The sequence below is a fragment of the Eumetopias jubatus genome, unplaced genomic scaffold (assembly GCF_037043125.1).
Source record: "Eumetopias jubatus isolate StellerSeaLion01/CBP00866 unplaced genomic scaffold, mEumJub1_p1.0 scaffold_17, whole genome shotgun sequence".
Lineage (NCBI taxonomy): Eukaryota > Metazoa > Chordata > Mammalia > Carnivora > Otariidae > Eumetopias > Eumetopias jubatus.
Window position 1 is genome coordinate 69,876,815 of NW_028274823.1, and position 17,427 is coordinate 69,894,241.

At 71.0% G+C, this 17,427-nt stretch overlaps 8 non-coding genes across 8 annotated transcripts; all 8 read right to left on the reverse strand.

Annotated features, from left to right (window-relative positions):
- Positions 1-623: 623 nt before the first annotated feature.
- LOC148162209 (5S ribosomal RNA) lies at positions 624-742 on the reverse strand. Its single transcript, XR_015767169.1, has one exon. It is a non-coding gene; the product is annotated as a 5S ribosomal RNA (ribosomal RNA).
- A 2,047-nt stretch (positions 743-2,789) lies between these two features.
- On the reverse strand, positions 2,790-2,908 carry LOC148162210 (5S ribosomal RNA). The gene has a single exon (XR_015767170.1). It is a non-coding gene; the product is annotated as a 5S ribosomal RNA (ribosomal RNA).
- Positions 2,909-4,848: 1,940 nt separating this feature from the next.
- Positions 4,849-4,967, reverse strand: LOC148162211 (5S ribosomal RNA). The gene has a single exon (XR_015767171.1). It is a non-coding gene; the product is annotated as a 5S ribosomal RNA (ribosomal RNA).
- Positions 4,968-6,928: 1,961 nt separating this feature from the next.
- On the reverse strand, positions 6,929-7,047 carry LOC148162212 (5S ribosomal RNA). Its single transcript, XR_015767172.1, has one exon. It is a non-coding gene; the product is annotated as a 5S ribosomal RNA (ribosomal RNA).
- Positions 7,048-9,130: 2,083 nt separating this feature from the next.
- LOC148162213 (5S ribosomal RNA) lies at positions 9,131-9,249 on the reverse strand. Its single transcript, XR_015767173.1, has one exon. It is a non-coding gene; the product is annotated as a 5S ribosomal RNA (ribosomal RNA).
- Positions 9,250-11,220: 1,971 nt separating this feature from the next.
- Positions 11,221-11,339, reverse strand: LOC148162214 (5S ribosomal RNA). Its single transcript, XR_015767174.1, has one exon. It is a non-coding gene; the product is annotated as a 5S ribosomal RNA (ribosomal RNA).
- A 1,961-nt stretch (positions 11,340-13,300) lies between these two features.
- Positions 13,301-13,419, reverse strand: LOC148162215 (5S ribosomal RNA). Its single transcript, XR_015767175.1, has one exon. It is a non-coding gene; the product is annotated as a 5S ribosomal RNA (ribosomal RNA).
- Positions 13,420-15,488: 2,069 nt separating this feature from the next.
- On the reverse strand, positions 15,489-15,607 carry LOC148162216 (5S ribosomal RNA). Its single transcript, XR_015767176.1, has one exon. It is a non-coding gene; the product is annotated as a 5S ribosomal RNA (ribosomal RNA).
- Between the last annotated feature and the right edge of the window lie 1,820 nt (positions 15,608-17,427).

Genomic DNA, 17,427 nt, shown 5'->3' on the forward strand with positions numbered 1-17,427 from the left:
AAGCGCAGCCCAGGGCTGCTGGGGAGAAGGTGGAGGCGTGCCCAGGCAGAAGATGGGGCCGGTTGCCCGGTGTGCCTGGGCACTCGGGGCGGCCCAGGGGAATGGCCAGTGACTCGGTGGATGAGGGCCCGAGGCGCGGGACCTCGGAAGGGCACGCCTGCCTGCCGGGCCGGGGTGCCGTCCCATACGCGCTCCCACCCCCACCCCCACCCCCACCCCGCCCCCTACGCCCACCCTCTCCCCCACACCCCTCCCCCACCCCCGGCCCCACCCCCACCGCGCCCCAAGCCCGCCGCGGTCCTCGCCGCCCTCCCCCTTTACCTCCCTCCGAACCCGCCGCCTCCCCCCGACCCACCCGCCCCCGCCGCCCCCCAGCCCGCCCTTGTTCAAGTGGGCGTGGGCGTGGTGGCTTGCAGGTGGAAGGGCCGGCTGGCGGCCGTTTGCCCGTGCAGCCGGCACCCGCAGCGGGCCCGGGACCCGCGGGGCGGTGCGGGCGTGGCGAGGGGCCGGGGGCCAGGGCGTGTTTGGAGGAAGCCTTGCTGGGTAAGGCGGGGGGGGGGGGGGCTGTGGCGGCAAAGGGAGGGGAAGGGAGGCCGAAGGGGCAAGAAAAGACCAAGAAAAAAAGCCTACAGCACCCGGTATTCCCAGGCGGTCTCCCATCCAAGTACTAACCAGGCCCGACCCTGCTTAGCTTCCGAGATCAGACGAGATCGGGCGCGTTCAGGGTGGTATGGCCGTAGACGTGAGCTGCTGCCACTAGGCGCCCTAAGAGCCTGCTCTGTGCCTCCCGACCCGCGCCCTGCCGCTCTTCGCTCCTCACTCCCCACCCGCCCCCCCTCCTGCCCTGGGCCTTGCACCTGCCTGCCCGCCTGCCTGCCTTCCAACCGGCCCAGGGGACGGGGGCGCCTGCAGCGCCCCCCTGTCGCGAAAGTCCAGGCACTCTCCCGCACGGGGACTCTCCAGTCCCGGCAGCCGCCGCCGCCACCGCCGCCTGGCTCCCGAGATGGCAAAGGGGAGCGTCGGGGCGCCGGGAGCGCGGCCCGCGCGGTGTTCTCCGCGCCCACCCACCCACCGTCCCCCACCCTCCGCCCGAGGGCAAGCGAGGGCCGCCACCAGGCCTTCCCGCCTCTCCACCCCGCCTTGCTCAAAGCCAGCGCCAGCCACCGGCGCCCGCCAGGGACCCTCCTCAGCAGCCCAACCCCATCGCCCTTCCTCCGCCACCCTTCCCTCGCCCACCCACCGACGCCAGGACCCGACTGAGAGACTCGAGAGCACGGCTGGCACAGACGAACGCACAGACACTCGGGGAAAGACAGAGACCCAGAGAGAGGGAGATGTAGATAGAGAGGAAGAGACACACAGGGGGAGACACAGACAGAGCATCCAACACACAGACCCGCTCGGACCGCACGACAGACGCACGCAGACCCTGACCTGGATGTGCACAGGGACTCAGACTCAGGTGCCCCCGACAGAAACAGACACACAGCCCACACACACCGCACAGCACACAGCACAGCACAGCACAGCACAGGACAGCACAGAACACCACACCACAGCACACCACACACACACACACACACACACAAACACACACACACACACGGAGGAGGCTGTGTTGGCGAGGAAGCTGGCCCCGGGGAGGGTGGTCGTCCTTGGGCGTGGTTTGGGCGCCCAGGAGCTCCTCGGGGCCCGAGGACTTGCAGCCCAGTCTCCAGGAAACCCGCTCTGCTCCCATTCCTGCCCGGGACCCTCTGTGGCCCTGGGCGCGTACGGGCCATTCTCCTATGCTCTCGTCCTTGACTTGGGGGGCCGCTTTTGCTCGTCGGGCGCCGCGCGCCGCCGTCCCGCCGTGTCGATGAGCGAGCGAGCCTCGCTCTTCGCTTCGCCGTTGCGGGGAGACTGAGCACGGACTCGGGTGTCAACGGGTGGTCCCGGGTGCCAACGGGTGAGGGCCCGGGCGGTCGGCCATCTTGTATCATGCCCACACGGAGCGGGGACCCCCGGCCCGGGGGCAAAGGGACGGTGATCCGCCGGGAGGGGGGGAATGCCCGCCCGGGTGGAAGCGCAGCCCAGGGCTGCTGGGGAGAAGGTGGAGGCGTGCCCAGGCAGAAGATGGGGCCGGTTGCCCGGTGTGCCTGGGCACTCGGGGCGGCCCAGGGGAATGGCCAGTGACTCGGTGGATGAGGGCCCGAGGCGCGGGACCTCGGAAGGGCACGCCTGCCTGCCGGGCAGGGGTGCCGTCCCATACGCGCTCCCACCCCCACCACCACCCCGCCCCCTACGCCCACCCCCTCGGCCACACCCCTCCCCCACCCCCGGCCCCACCCCCACCGCGCCCCCTACGCCCACCCCCTCCCCCACCCCCACCCCCACCCCCACCCCGCCCCCTACGCCCACCCCCTCCCCCACACCCCTCCCCCACCCCCGGCCCCACCCCCACCGCGCCCCAAGCCCGCCGCGGTCCTCGCCGCCCTCCCCCTTTACCTCCCTCCGAACCCGCCGCCTCCCCCCGACCCACCCGCCCCCGCCGCCCCCCAGCCCGCCCTTGTTCAAGTGGGCGTGGGCGTGGTGGCTTGTAGGTGGAAGGGCCGGCTGGCGGCCGTTTGCCCGTGCAGCCGGCACCCGCAGCGGGCCCGGGACCCGCGGGGCGGTGCGCGCGTGGCGAGGGGCCGGGGGCCAGGGCGTGTTTGGAGGAAGCCTTGCTGGGTAAGGCGGGGGGGGGGGGGGCTGTGGCGGCAAAGGGAGGGGAAGGGAGGCCGAAGGGGCAAGAAAAGACCAAGAAAAAAAGCCTACAGCACCCGGTATTCCCAGGCGGTCTCCCATCCAAGTACTAACCAGGCCCGACCCTGCTTAGCTTCCGAGATCAGACGAGATCGGGCGCGTTCAGGGTGGTATGGCCGTAGACGTGAGCTGCTGCCACTAGGCGCCCTAAGAGCCTGCTCTGTGCCTCCCGACCCGCGCCCTGCCGCTCTTCGCTCCTCACTCCCCACCCGCCCCCCCTCCTGCCCTGGGCCTTGCACCTGCCTGCCCGCCTGCCTGCCTTCCAACCGGCCCAGGGGACGGGGGCGCCTGCAGCGCCCCCCTGTCGCGAAAGTCCAGGCACTCTCCCGCACGGGGACTCTCCAGTCCCGGCAGCCGCCGCCGCCACCGCCGCCTGGCTCCCGAGATGGCAAAGGGGAGCGTCGGGGCGCCGGGAGCGCGGCCCGCGCGGTGTTCTCCGCGCCCACCCACCCACCGTCCCCCACCCTCCGCCCGAGGGCAAGCGAGGGCCGCCACCAGGCCTTCCCGCCTCTCCACCCCGCCTTGCTCAAAGCCAGCGCCAGCCACCGGCGCCCGCCAGGGACCCTCCTCAGCAGCCCAACCCCATCGCCCTTCCTCCGCCACCCTTCCCTCGCCCACCCACCGACGCCAGGACCCGACTGAGAGACTCGAGAGCACGGCTGGCACAGACGAACGCACAGACACTCGGGGAAAGACAGAGACCCAGAGAGAGGGAGATGTAGATAGAGAGGAAGAGACACACAGGGGGAGACACAGACAGAGCATCCAACACACAGACCCGCTCGGACCGCACGACAGACGCACGCAGACCCTGACCTGGATGTGCACAGGGACTCAGACTCAGGTGCCCCCGACAGAAACAGACACACAGCCCACACACACCGCACAGCACACAGCACAGCACAGCACAGCACAGAACAGCACAGAACACCACACCACAGCACACCACACACACACACACACACACACACAAACACACACACACACACGGAGGAGGCTGTGTTGGCGAGGAAGCTGGCCCCGGGGAGGGTGGTCGTCCTTGGGCGTGGTTTGGGCGCCCAGGAGCTCCTCGGGGCCCGAGGACTTGCAGCCCAGTCTCCAGGAAACCCGCTCTGCTCCCATTCCTGCCCGGGACCCTCTGTGGCCCTGGGCGCGTACGGGCCATTCTCCTATGCTCTCGTCCTTGACTTGGGGGGCCGCTTTTGCTCGTCGGGCGCCGCGCGCCGCCGTCCCGCCGTGTCGATGAGCGAGCGAGCCTCGCTCTTCGCTTCGCCGTTGCGGGGAGACTGAGCACGGACTCGGGTGTCAACGGGTGGTCCCGGGTGCCAACGGGTGAGGGCCCGGGCGGTCGGCCATCTTGTATCATGCCCACACGGAGCGGGGACCCCCGGCCCGGGGGCAAAGGGACGGTGATCCGCCGGGAGGGGGGGAATGCCCGCCCGGGTGGAAGCGCAGCCCAGGGCTGCTGGGGAGAAGGTGGAGGCGTGCCCAGGCAGAAGATGGGGCCGGTTGCCCGGTGTGCCTGGGCACTCGGGGCGGCCCAGGGGAATGGCCAGTGACTCGGTGGATGAGGGCCCGAGGCGCGGGACCTCGGAAGGGCACGCCTGCCTGCCGGGCCGGGGTGCCGTCCCATACGCGCTCCCACCCCCACCCCCACCCCGCCCCCTACGCCCACCCCCTCCCCCACACCCCTCCCCCACCCCCGGCCCCACCCCCACCGCGCCCCAAGCCCGCCGCGGTCCTCGCCGCCCTCCCCCTTTACCTCCCTCCGAACCCGCCGCCTCCCCCCGACCCACCCGCCCCCGCCGCCCCCCAGCCCGCCCTTGTTCAAGTGGGCGTGGGCGTGGTGGCTTGCAGGTGGAAGGGCCGGCTGGCGGCCGTTTGCCCGTGCAGCCGGCACCCGCAGCGGGCCCGGGACCCGCGGGGCGGTGCGCGCGTGGCGAGGGGCCGGGGGCCAGGGGGTGTTTGGAGGAAGCCTTGCTGGGTAAGGCGGGGGGGGGGGGGGCTGTGGCGGCAAAGGGAGGGGAAGGGAGGCCGAAGGGGCAAGAAAAGACCAAGAAAAAAAGCCTACAGCACCCGGTATTCCCAGGCGGTCTCCCATCCAAGTACTAACCAGGCCCGACCCTGCTTAGCTTCCGAGATCAGACGAGATCGGGCGCGTTCAGGGTGGTATGGCCGTAGACGTGAGCTGCTGCCACTAGGCGCCCTAAGAGCCTGCTCTGTGCCTCCCGACCCGCGCCCTGCCGCTCTTCGCTCCTCACTCCCCACCCGCCCCCCCTCCTGCCCTGGGCCTTGCACCTGCCTGCCCGCCTGCCTGCCTTCCAACCGGCCCAGGGGACGGGGGCGCCTGCAGCGCCCCCCTGTCGCGAAAGTCCAGGCACTCTCCCGCACGGGGACTCTCCAGTCCCGGCAGCCGCCGCCGCCACCGCCGCCTGGCTCCCGAGATGGCAAAGGGGAGCGTCGGGGCGCCGGGAGCGCGGCCCGCGCGGTGTTCTCCGCGCCCACCCACCCACCGTCCCCCACCCTCCGCCCGAGGGCAAGCGAGGGCCGCCACCAGGCCTTCCCGCCTCTCCACCCCGCCTTGCTCAAAGCCAGCGCCAGCCACCGGCGCCCGCCAGGGACCCTCCTCAGCAGCCCAACCCCATCGCCCTTCCTCCGCCACCCTTCCCTCGCCCACCCACCGACGCCAGGACCCGACTGAGAGACTCGAGAGCACGGCTGGCACAGACGAACGCACAGACACTCGGGGAAAGACAGAGACCCAGAGAGAGGGAGATGTAGATAGAGAGGAAGAGACACACAGGGGGAGACACAGACAGAGCATCCAACACACAGACCCGCTCGGACCGCACGACAGACGCACGCAGACCCTGACCTGGATGTGCACAGGGACTCAGACTCAGGTGCCCCCGACAGAAACAGACACACAGCCCACACACACCGCACAGCACACAGCACAGCACAGCACAGCACAGCACAGGACAGCACAGAACACCACACCACAGCACACCACACACACACACACACACACACACACACACACACACACACACACACACACACACGGAGGAGGCTGTGTTGGCGAGGAAGCTGGCCCCGGGGAGGGTGGTCGTCCTTGGGCGTGGTTTGGGCGCCCAGGAGCTCCTCGGGGCCCGAGGACTTGCAGCCCAGTCTCCAGGAAACCCGCTCTGCTCCCATTCCTGCCCGGGACCCTCTGTGGCCCTGGGCGCGTACGGGCCATTCTCCTATGCTCTCGTCCTTGACTTGGGGGGCCGCTTTTGCTCGTCGGGCGCCGCGCGCCGCCGTCCCGCCGTGTCGATGAGCGAACGAGCCTCGCTCTTCGCTTCGCCGTTGCGGGGAGACTGAGCACGGACTCGGGTGTCAACGGGTGGTCCCGGGTGCCAACGGGTGAGGGCCCGGGCGGTCGGCCATCTTGTATCATGCCCACACGGAGCGGGGACCCCCGGCCCGGGGGCAAAGGGACGGTGATCCGCCGGGAGGGGGGGAATGCCCGCCCGGGTGGAAGCGCAGCCCAGGGCTGCTGGGGAGAAGGTGGAGGCGTGCCCAGGCAGAAGATGGGGCCGGTTGCCCGGTGTGCCTGGGCACTCGGGGCGGCCCAGGGGAATGGCCAGTGACTCGGTGGATGAGGGCCCGAGGCGCGGGACCTCGGAAGGGCACGCCTGCCTGCCGGGCCGGGGTGCCGTCCCATACGCGCTCCCACCCCCACCCCCACCCCCACCCCGCCCCCTACGCCCACCCTCTCCCCCACACCCCTCCCCCACCCCCGGCCCCACCCCCACCGCGCCCCAAGCCCGCCGCGGTCCTCGCCGCCCTCCCCCTTTACCTCCCTCCGAACCCGCCGCCTCCCCCCGACCCACCCGCCCCCGCCGCCCCCCAGCCCGCCCTTGTTCAAGTGGGCGTGGGCGTGGTGGCTTGCAGGTGGAAGGGCCGGCTGGCGGCCGTTTGCCCGTGCAGCCGGCACCCGCAGCGGGCCCGGGACCCGCGGGGCGGTGCGCGCGTGGCGAGGGGCCGGGGGCCAGGGGGTGTTTGGAGGAAGCCTTGCTGGGTAAGGCGGGGGGGGGGGGCTGTGGCGGCAAAGGGAGGGGAAGGGAGGCCGAAGGGGCAAGAAAAGACCAAGAAAAAAAGCCTACAGCACCCGGTATTCCCAGGCGGTCTCCCATCCAAGTACTAACCAGGCCCGACCCTGCTTAGCTTCCGAGATCAGACGAGATCGGGCGCGTTCAGGGTGGTATGGCCGTAGACGTGAGCTGCTGCCACTAGGCGCCCTAAGAGCCTGCTCTGTGCCTCCCGACCCGCGCCCTGCCGCTCTTCGCTCCTCACTCCCCACCCGCCCCCCCTCCTGCCCTGGGCCTTGCACCTGCCTGCCCGCCTGCCTGCCTTCCAACCGGCCCAGGGGACGGGGGCGCCTGCAGCGCCCCCCTGTCGCGAAAGTCCAGGCACTCTCCCGCACGGGGACTCTCCAGTCCCGGCAGCCGCCGCCGCCACCGCCGCCTGGCTCCCGAGATGGCAAAGGGGAGCGTCGGGGCGCCGGGAGCGCGGCCCGCGCGGTGTTCTCCGCGCCCACCCACCCACCGTCCCCCACCCTCCGCCCGAGGGCAAGCGAGGGCCGCCACCAGGCCTTCCCGCCTCTCCACCCCGCCTTGCTCAAAGCCAGCGCCAGCCACCGGCGCCCGCCAGGGACCCTCCTCAGCAGCCCAACCCCATCGCCCTTCCTCCGCCACCCTTCCCTCGCCCACCCACCGACGCCAGGACCCGACTGAGAGACTCGAGAGCACGGCTGGCACAGACGAACGCACAGACACTCGGGGAAAGACAGAGACCCAGAGAGAGGGAGATGTAGATAGAGAGGAAGAGACACACAGGGGGAGACACAGACAGAGCATCCAACACACAGACCCGCTCGGACCGCACGACAGACGCACGCAGACCCTGACCTGGATGTGCACAGGGACTCAGACTCAGGTGCCCCCGACAGAAACAGACACACAGCCCACACACACCGCACAGCACACAGCACAGCACAGCACAGCACAGCACAGGACAGCACAGAACACCACACCACAGCACACCACACACACACACACACACACACACACACACACACACAAACACACACACACACACGGAGGAGGCTGTGTTGGCGAGGAAGCTGGCCCCGGGGAGGGTGGTCGTCCTTGGGCGTGGTTTGGGCGCCCAGGAGCTCCTCGGGGCCCGAGGACTTGCAGCCCAGTCTCCAGGAAACCCGCTCTGCTCCCATTCCTGCCCGGGACCCTCTGTGGCCCTGGGCGCGTACGGGCCATTCTCCTATGCTCTCGTCCTTGACTTGGGGGGCCGCTTTTGCTCGTCGGGCGCCGCGCGCCGCCGTCCCGCCGTGTCGATGAGCGAACGAGCCTCGCTCTTCGCTTCGCCGTTGCGGGGAGACTGAGCACGGACTCGGGTGTCAACGGGTGGTCCCGGGTGCCAACGGGTGAGGGCCCGGGCGGTCGGCCATCTTGTATCATGCCCACACGGAGCGGGGACCCCCGGCCCGGGGGCAAAGGGACGGTGATCCGCCGGGAGGGGGGGAATGCCCGCCCGGGTGGAAGCGCAGCCCAGGGCTGCTGGGGAGAAGGTGGAGGCGTGCCCAGGCAGAAGATGGGGCCGGTTGCCCGGTGTGCCTGGGCACTCGGGGCGGCCCAGGGGAATGGCCAGTGACTCGGTGGATGAGGGCCCGAGGCGCGGGACCTCGGAAGGGCACGCCTGCCTGCCGGGCCGGGGTGCCGTCCCATACGCGCTCCCACCCCCACCCCCACCCCCACCCCGCCCCCTACGCCCACCCCCTCCCCCACCCCCCTCCCCCACCCCCGGCCCCACCCCCACCGCGCCCCCTACGCCCAACCCCTCCCCCACACCCCTCCCCCACCCCCACCCCCACCCCCACCCCGCCCCCTACGCCCACCCTCTCCCCCACACCCCTCCCCCACACCCGGCCCCACCCCCACCGCGCCCCAAGCCCGCCGCGGTCCTCGCCGCCCTCCCCCTTTACCTCCCTCCGAACCCGCCGCCTCCCCCCGACCCACCCGCCCCCGCCGCCCCCCAGCCCGCCCTTGTTCAAGTGGGCGTGGGCGTGGTGGCTTGCAGGTGGAAGGGCCGGCTGGCGGCCGTTTGCCCGTGCAGCCGGCACCCGCAGCGGGCCCGGGACCCGCGGGGCGGTGCGCGCGTGGCGAGGGGCCGGGGGCCAGGGGGTGTTTGGAGGAAGCCTTGCTGGGTAAGGCGGGGGGGGGGGGCTGTGGCGGCAAAGGGAGGGGAAGGGAGGCCGAAGGGGCAAGAAAAGACCAAGAAAAAAAGCCTACAGCACCCGGTATTCCCAGGCGGTCTCCCATCCAAGTACTAACCAGGCCCGACCCTGCTTAGCTTCCGAGATCAGACGAGATCGGGCGCGTTCAGGGTGGTATGGCCGTAGACGTGAGCTGCTGCCACTAGGCGCCCTAAGAGCCTGCTCTGTGCCTCCCGACCCGCGCCCTGCCGCTCTTCGCTCCTCACTCCCCACCCGCCCCCCCTCCTGCCCTGGGCCTTGCACCTGCCTGCCCGCCTGCCTGCCTTCCAACCGGCCCAGGGGACGGGGGCGCCTGCAGCGCCCCCCTGTCGCGAAAGTCCAGGCACTCTCCCGCACGGGGACTCTCCAGTCCCGGCAGCCGCCGCCGCCACCGCCGCCTGGCTCCCGAGATGGCAAAGGGGAGCGTCGGGGCGCCGGGAGCGCGGCCCGCGCGGTGTTCTCCGCGCCCACCCACCCACCGTCCCCCACCCTCCGCCCGAGGGCAAGCGAGGGCCGCCACCAGGCCTTCCCGCCTCTCCACCCCGCCTTGCTCAAAGCCAGCGCCAGCCACCGGCGCCCGCCAGGGACCCTCCTCAGCAGCCCAACCCCATCGCCCTTCCTCCGCCACCCTTCCCTCGCCCACCCACCGACGCCAGGACCCGACTGAGAGACTCGAGAGCACGGCTGGCACAGACGAACGCACAGACACTCGGGGAAAGACAGAGACCCAGAGAGAGGGAGATGTAGATAGAGAGGAAGAGACACACAGGGGGAGACACAGACAGAGCATCCAACACACAGACCCGCTCGGACCGCACGACAGACGCACGCAGACCCTGACCTGGATGTGCACAGGGACTCAGACTCAGGTGCCCCCGACAGAAACAGACACACAGCCCACACACACCGCACAGCACACAGCACAGCACAGCACAGCACAGCACAGGACAGCACAGAACACCACACCACAGCACACCACACACACACACACACACACACAGACACACACACACACACACACACACACACACACACACACACGGAGGAGGCTGTGTTGGCGAGGAAGCTGGCCCCGGGGAGGGTGGTCGTCCTTGGGCGTGGTTTGGGCGCCCAGGAGCTCCTCGGGGCCCGAGGACTTGCAGCCCAGTCTCCAGGAAACCCGCTCTGCTCCCATTCCTGCCCGGGACCCTCTGTGGCCCTGGGCGCGTACGGGCCATTCTCCTATGCTCTCGTCCTTGACTTGGGGGGCCGCTTTTGCTCGTCGGGCGCCGCGCGCCGCCGTCCCGCCGTGTCGATGAGCGAACGAGCCTCGCTCTTCGCTTCGCCGTTGCGGGGAGACTGAGCACGGACTCGGGTGTCAACGGGTGGTCCCGGGTGCCAACGGGTGAGGGCCCGGGCGGTCGGCCATCTTGTATCATGCCCACACGGAGCGGGGACCCCCGGCCCGGGGGCAAAGGGACGGTGATCCGCCGGGAGGGGGGGAATGCCCGCCCGGGTGGAAGCGCAGCCCAGGGCTGCTGGGGAGAAGGTGGAGGCGTGCCCAGGCAGAAGATGGGGCCGGTTGCCCGGTGTGCCTGGGCACTCGGGGCGGCCCAGGGGAATGGCCAGTGACTCGGTGGATGAGGGCCCGAGGCGCGGGACCTCGGAAGGGCACGCCTGCCTGCCGGGCCGGGGTGCCGTCCCATACGCGCTCCCACCCCCACCCCCACCCCCACCCCGCCCCCTACGCCCACCCTCTCCCCCACACCCCTCCCCCACCCCCGGCCCCACCCCCACCGCGCCCCAAGCCCGCCGCGGTCCTCGCCGCCCTCCCCCTTTACCTCCCTCCGAACCCGCCGCCTCCCCCCGACCCACCCGCCCCCGCCGCCCCCCAGCCCGCCCTTGTTCAAGTGGGCGTGGGCGTGGTGGCTTGCAGGTGGAAGGGCCGGCTGGCGGCCGTTTGCCCGTGCAGCCGGCACCCGCAGCGGGCCCGGGACCCGCGGGGCGGTGCGCGCGTGGCGAGGGGCCGGGGGCCAGGGGGTGTTTGGAGGAAGCCTTGCTGGGTAAGGCGGGGGGGGGGGGCTGTGGCGGCAAAGGGAGGGGAAGGGAGGCCGAAGGGGCAAGAAAAGACCAAGAAAAAAAGCCTACAGCACCCGGTATTCCCAGGCGGTCTCCCATCCAAGTACTAACCAGGCCCGACCCTGCTTAGCTTCCGAGATCAGACGAGATCGGGCGCGTTCAGGGTGGTATGGCCGTAGACGTGAGCTGCTGCCACTAGGCGCCCTAAGAGCCTGCTCTGTGCCTCCCGACCCGCGCCCTGCCGCTCTTCGCTCCTCACTCCCCACCCGCCCCCCCTCCTGCCCTGGGCCTTGCACCTGCCTGCCCGCCTGCCTGCCTTCCAACCGGCCCAGGGGACGGGGGCGCCTGCAGCGCCCCCCTGTCGCGAAAGTCCAGGCACTCTCCCGCACGGGGACTCTCCAGTCCCGGCAGCCGCCGCCGCCACCGCCGCCTGGCTCCCGAGATGGCAAAGGGGAGCGTCGGGGCGCCGGGAGCGCGGCCCGCGCGGTGTTCTCCGCGCCCACCCACCCACCGTCCCCCACCCTCCGCCCGAGGGCAAGCGAGGGCCGCCACCAGGCCTTCCCGCCTCTCCACCCCGCCTTGCTCAAAGCCAGCGCCAGCCACCGGCGCCCGCCAGGGACCCTCCTCAGCAGCCCAACCCCATCGCCCTTCCTCCGCCACCCTTCCCTCGCCCACCCACCGACGCCAGGACCCGACTGAGAGACTCGAGAGCACGGCTGGCACAGACGAACGCACAGACACTCGGGGAAAGACAGAGACCCAGAGAGAGGGAGATGTAGATAGAGAGGAAGAGACACACAGGGGGAGACACAGACAGAGCATCCAACACACAGACCCGCTCGGACCGCACGACAGACGCACGCAGACCCTGACCTGGATGTGCACAGGGACTCAGACTCAGGTGCCCCCGACAGAAACAGACACACAGCCCACACACACCGCACAGCACACAGCACAGCACAGCACAGCACAGCACAGGACAGCACAGAACACCACACCACAGCACACCACACACACACACACACACACACAGACACACACACACACACACACACACACACACACACGGAGGAGGCTGTGTTGGCGAGGAAGCTGGCCCCGGGGAGGGTGGTCGTCCTTGGGCGTGGTTTGGGCGCCCAGGAGCTCCTCGGGGCCCGAGGACTTGCAGCCCAGTCTCCAGGAAACCCGCTCTGCTCCCATTCCTGCCCGGGACCCTCTGTGGCCCTGGGCGCGTACGGGCCATTCTCCTATGCTCTCGTCCTTGACTTGGGGGGCCGCTTTTGCTCGTCGGGCGCCGCGCGCCGCCGTCCCGCCGTGTCGATGAGCGAACGAGCCTCGCTCTTCGCTTCGCCGTTGCGGGGAGACTGAGCACGGACTCGGGTGTCAACGGGTGGTCCCGGGTGCCAACGGGTGAGGGCCCGGGCGGTCGGCCATCTTGTATCATGCCCACACGGAGCGGGGACCCCCGGCCCGGGGGCAAAGGGACGGTGATCCGCCGGGAGGGGGGGAATGCCCGCCCGGGTGGAAGCGCAGCCCAGGGCTGCTGGGGAGAAGGTGGAGGCGTGCCCAGGCAGAAGATGGGGCCGGTTGCCCGGTGTGCCTGGGCACTCGGGGCGGCCCAGGGGAATGTCCAGTGACTCGGTGGATGAGGGCCCGAGGCGCGGGACCTCGGAAGGGCACGCCTGCCTGCCGGGCAGGGGTGCCGTCCCATACGCGCTCCCACCCCCACCCCCACCCCGCCCCCTACGCCCACCCCCTCCCCCACACCCCTCCCCCACCCCCGGCCCCACCCCCACCGCGCCCCAAGCCCGCCGCGGTCCTCGCCGCCCTCCCCCTTTACCTCCCTCCGAACCCGCCGCCTCCCCCCGACCCACCCGCCCCCGCCGCCCCCCAGCCCGCCCTTGTTCAAGTGGGCGTGGGCGTGGTGGCTTGCAGGTGGAAGGGCCGGCTGGCGGCCGTTTGCCCGTGCAGCCGGCACCCGCAGCGGGCCCGGGACCCGCGGGGCGGTGCGCGCGTGGCGAGGGGCCGGGGGCCAGGGGGTGTTTGGAGGAAGCCTTGCTGGGTAAGGCGGGGGGGGGGGGGGCTGTGGCGGCAAAGGGAGGGGAAGGGAGGCCGAAGGGGCAAGAAAAGACCAAGAAAAAAAGCCTACAGCACCCGGTATTCCCAGGCGGTCTCCCATCCAAGTACTAACCAGGCCCGACCCTGCTTAGCTTCCGAGATCAGACGAGATCGGGCGCGTTCAGGGTGGTATGGCCGTAGACGTGAGCTGCTGCCACTAGGCGCCCTAAGAGCCTGCTCTGTGCCTCCCGACCCGCGCCCTGCCGCTCTTCGCTCCTCACTCCCCACCCGCCCCCCCTCCTGCCCTGGGCCTTGCACCTGCCTGCCCGCCTGCCTGCCTTCCAACCGGCCCAGGGGACGGGGGCGCCTGCAGCGCCCCCCTGTCGCGAAAGTCCAGGCACTCTCCCGCACGGGGACTCTCCAGTCCCGGCAGCCGCCGCCGCCACCGCCGCCTGGCTCCCGAGATGGCAAAGGGGAGCGTCGGGGCGCCGGGAGCGCGGCCCGCGCGGTGTTCTCCGCGCCCACCCACCCACCGTCCCCCACCCTCCGCCCGAGGGCAAGCGAGGGCCGCCACCAGGCCTTCCCGCCTCTCCACCCCGCCTTGCTCAAAGCCAGCGCCAGCCACCGGCGCCCGCCAGGGACCCTCCTCAGCAGCCCAACCCCATCGCCCTTCCTCCGCCACCCTTCCCTCGCCCACCCACCGACGCCAGGACCCGACTGAGAGACTCGAGAGCACGGCTGGCACAGACGAACGCACAGACACTCGGGGAAAGACAGAGACCCAGAGAGAGGGAGATGTAGATAGAGAGGAAGAGACACACAGGGGGAGACACAGACAGAGCATCCAACACACAGACCCGCTCGGACCGCACGACAGACGCACGCAGACCCTGACCTGGATGTGCACAGGGACTCAGACTCAGGTGCCCCCGACAGAAACAGACACACAGCCCACACACACCGCACAGCACACAGCACAGCACAGCACAGCACAGCACAGGACAGCACAGAACACCACACCACAGCACACCACACACACACACACACACACACACACACACACACACACACACACACACACAAACACACACACACACACGGAGGAGGCTGTGTTGGCGAGGAAGCTGGCCCCGGGGAGGGTGGTCGTCCTTGGGCGTGGTTTGGGCGCCCAGGAGCTCCTCGGGGCCCGAGGACTTGCAGCCCAGTCTCCAGGAAACCCGCTCTGCTCCCATTCCTGCCCGGGACCCTCTGTGGCCCTGGGCGCGTACGGGCCATTCTCCTATGCTCTCGTCCTTGACTTGGGGGGCCGCTTTTGCTCGTCGGGCGCCGCGCGCCGCCGTCCCGCCGTGTCGATGAGCGAACGAGCCTCGCTCTTCGCTTCGCCGTTGCGGGGAGACTGAGCACGGACTCGGGTGTCAACGGGTGGTCCCGGGTGCCAACGGGTGAGGGCCCGGGCGGTCGGCCATCTTGTATCATGCCCACACGGAGCGGGGACCCCCGGCCCGGGGGCAAAGGGACGGTGATCCGCCGGGAGGGGGGGAATGCCCGCCCGGGTGGAAGCGCAGCCCAGGGCTGCTGGGGAGAAGGTGGAGGCGTGCCCAGGCAGAAGATGGGGCCGGTTGCCCGGTGTGCCTGGGCACTCGGGGCGGCCCAGGGGAATGGCCAGTGACTCGGTGGATGAGGGCCCGAGGCGCGGGACCTCGGAAGGGCACGCCTGCCTGCCGGGCCGGGGTGCCGTCCCATACGCGCTCCCACCCCCACCCCCACCCCCACCCCGCCCCCTACGCCCACCCCCTCCCCCACACCCCTCCCCCACCCCCGGCCCCACCCCCACCGCGCCCCCTACGCCCACCCCCTCCCCCACACCCCTCCCCCACCCCCACCCCCACCCCCACCCCGCCCCCTACGCCCACCCTCTCCCCCACACCCCTCCCCCACACCCGGCCCCACCCCCACCGCGCCCCAAGCCCGCCGCGGTCCTCGCCGCCCTCCCCCTTTACCTCCCTCCGAACCCGCCGCCCCCCAGCCCGCCCTTGTTCAAGTGGGCGTGGGCGTGGTGGCTTGCAGGTGGAAGGGCCGGCTGGCGGCCGTTTGCCCGTGCAGCCGGCACCCGCAGCGGGCCCGGGACCCGCGGGGCGGTGCGCGCGTGGCGAGGGGCCGGGGGCCAGGGGGTGTTTGGAGGAAGCCTTGCTGGGTAAGGCGGGGGGGGGGGGCTGTGGCGGCAAAGGGAGGGGAAGGGAGGCCGAAGGGGCAAGAAAAGACCAAGAAAAAAAGCCTACAGCACCCGGTATTCCCAGGCGGTCTCCCATCCAAGTACTAACCAGGCCCGACCCTGCTTAGCTTCCGAGATCAGACGAGATCGGGCGCGTTCAGGGTGGTATGGCCGTAGACGTGAGCTGCTGCCACTAGGCGCCCTAAGAGCCTGCTCTGTGCCTCCCGACCCGCGCCCTGCCGCTCTTCGCTCCTCACTCCCCACCCGCCCCCCCTCCTGCCCTGGGCCTTGCACCTGCCTGCCCGCCTGCCTGCCTTCCAACCGGCCCAGGGGACGGGGGCGCCTGCAGCGCCCCCCTGTCGCGAAAGTCCAGGCACTCTCCCGCACGGGGACTCTCCAGTCCCGGCAGCCGCCGCCGCCACCGCCGCCTGGCTCCCGAGATGGCAAAGGGGAGCGTCGGGGCGCCGGGAGCGCGGCCCGCGCGGTGTTCTCCGCGCCCACCCACCCACCGTCCCCCACCCTCCGCCCGAGGGCAAGCGAGGGCCGCCACCAGGCCTTCCCGCCTCTCCACCCCGCCTTGCTCAAAGCCAGCGCCAGCCACCGGCGCCCGCCAGGGACCCTCCTCAGCAGCCCAACCCCATCGCCCTTCCTCCGCCACCCTTCCCTCGCCCACCCACCGACGCCAGGACCCGACTGAGAGACTCGAGAGCACGGCTGGCACAGACGAACGCACAGACACTCGGGGAAAGACAGAGACCCAGAGAGAGGGAGATGTAGATAGAGAGGAAGAGACACACAGGGGGAGACACAGACAGAGCATCCAACACACAGACCCGCTCGGACCGCACGACAGACGCACGCAGACCCTGACCTGGATGTGCACAGGGACTCAGACTCAGGTGCCCCCGACAGAAACAGACACACAGCCCACACACACCGCACAGCACACAGCACAGCACAGCACAGCACAGCACAGGACAGCACAGAACACCACACCACAGCACACCACACACACACACACACACACACAGACACACACACACACACACACACACACACACACACGGAGGAGGCTGTGTTGGCGAGGAAGCTGGCCCCGGGGAGGGTGGTCGTCCTTGGGCGTGGTTTGGGCGCCCAGGAGCTCCTCGGGGCCCGAGGACTTGCAGCCCAGTCTCCAGGAAACCCGCTCTGCTCCCATTCCTGCCCGGGACCCTCTGTGGCCCTGGGCGCGTACGGGCCATTCTCCTATGCTCTCGTCCTTGACTTGGGGGGCCGCTTTTGCTCGTCGGGCGCCGCGCGCCGCCGTCCCGCCGTGTCGATGAGCGAACGAGCCTCGCTCTTCGCTTCGCCGTTGCGGGGAGACTGAGCACGGACTCGGGTGTCAACGGGTGGTCCCGGGTGCCAACGGGTGAGGGCCCGGGCGGTCGGCCATCTTGTATCATGCCCACACGGAGCGGGGACCCCCGGCCCGGGGGCAAAGGGACGGTGATCCGCCGGGAGGGGGGGAATGCCCGCCCGGGTGGAAGCGCAGCCCAGGGCTGCTGGGGAGAAGGTGGAGGCGTGCCCAGGCAGAAGATGGGGCCGGTTGCCCGGTGTGCCTGGGCACTCGGGGCGGCCCAGGGGAATGGCCAGTGACTCGGTGGATGAGGGCCCGAGGCGCGGGACCTCGGAAGGGCACGCCTGCCTGCCGGGCAGGGGTGCCGTCCCATACGCGCTCCCACCCCCACCCCCACCCCGCTCCCTACGCCCACCCCCTCCCCCACACCCCTCCCCCACCCCCGGCCCCACCCCCACCGCGCCCCAAGCCCGCCGCGGTCCTCGCCGCCCTCCCCCTTTACCTCCCTCCGAACCCGCCGCCTCCCCCCGACCCACCCGCCCCCGCCGCCCCCCAGCCCGCCCTTGTTCAAGTGGGCGTGGGCGTGGTGGCTTGCAGGTGGAAGGGCCGGCTGGCGGCCGTTTGCCCGTGCAGCCGGCACCCGCAGCGGGCCCGGGACCCGCG